Raw genomic sequence first — 1,211 nt, 5'->3', positions numbered from 1 at the left:
TCCTCTTCTCAACCGATATCATAGTGTTCTCAGTGACCCGTTAGAAGTCCTACAGCAATACTAGCCTTATCTGATATTGTTTTCAAGTATGTATTTACTCGTTTTGATTATACTTATTGAGCTAATCTGAAAATACCAATGCATTACACCAAAAAATTAATTCCTAGATGCTTTTCACTTGACACAAAATATGTATTTTTTGATGTATTTCTGTTTTCTTCATTACACGACGATTCAAAATATTAAGGCAAATATATATATATATATACATACACGTGTGTGTGTGTGTTCAACAACTGATCGCTTCGCAGGCCAAAAATTACTTCAGACTTTTTTTAGTTAATTAATTCTTAATTATACACTTGTAACAGTTCCCAGACTGCTCTGTATATTTTGCCGATAGATTTTGCACGTTTGCTTTGTATATCGACGAGTTTATGTTTAAATAAAAGTTTACAAACACATACATAATGTACATGCATACATACATAATGTACAATATATGGATTTATATAGTCCACTGGTAATGACAAAAGCTGATTCATGGATCCGGTTACATACCACATAGTAAACCAATATGTAGGAACGTAATGTAGAGTCCTATGCCACTGAAATGCAGTAAATCAAGTCTGAAAATTATTTCCTGAGGAGTATAGAAAATATAAAGAAAGTCAGGAGGTATGAGATGGATATATTTATTTCACCAGTTGATATTCATAGGACGACGGCTGTTTTGCAGCCAACGTCATATGGAAATTGGAGGTTAAATGATGATATTAATTATTTTATATGTCTACACTAGTATGTATGCTATAAATTGCATAGTACAAACCAATGCAGAGACAGAAGGCTAGCTTTCAGATTGATAGAATATCATGGTTACATCTATTTTTCAACTCTGGTATACACGTACAAAATATCTTCCTCAAATATATAACATATGGAAGATCAATAATTATTAAAAAAAAAAATTTCTGTAGGCGCAGGAGTGGCTGTGTGGTAAGTAGCTTGCTTACCGACCACATGGTTCCGGGTTCATTCCCACTGTGTGGCACCTTGGGCGAGTGTCTTCTACTATAGCCTTGGGTCGACCAATGCCTTGTGAGTGGATTTGGTAGACGGAAACTGAAGGAAGTCCGTCGTATATATGTATTTATATATATATGTATGTGTATGTATATGTTTGTGTCTGTGTTTGTCCCCCCCCCCCC

At 34.6% G+C, this 1,211-nt stretch overlaps 1 protein-coding gene across 2 annotated transcripts in view; it reads left to right on the top strand.

The window, feature by feature from the left end:
* LOC106876142 (cytochrome b-245 chaperone 1) overlaps positions 1-1,211 on the top strand; it is a 14,230-nt gene continuing 13,019 nt past the window's right edge. The window contains exon 1 of one of the 2 annotated variants that reach the window (XM_014924564.2): positions 1-86. The gene's annotated coding sequence lies outside the window, so the exon portion shown is untranslated. Of the gene's footprint in view, positions 87-549; positions 679-1,211 lie in introns of those variants that run through there. The other variant, XM_052967870.1, reaches the window with a different exon arrangement.

The sequence above is a fragment of the Octopus bimaculoides genome, chromosome 5, assembly GCF_001194135.2.
Source record: "Octopus bimaculoides isolate UCB-OBI-ISO-001 chromosome 5, ASM119413v2, whole genome shotgun sequence".
Taxonomy (NCBI): Eukaryota; Metazoa; Mollusca; class Cephalopoda; order Octopoda; family Octopodidae; genus Octopus; species Octopus bimaculoides.
The sequence above is the reverse complement of the archived record's forward strand: the minus strand, read 5'-3'. Positions and strand labels throughout refer to the sequence as shown.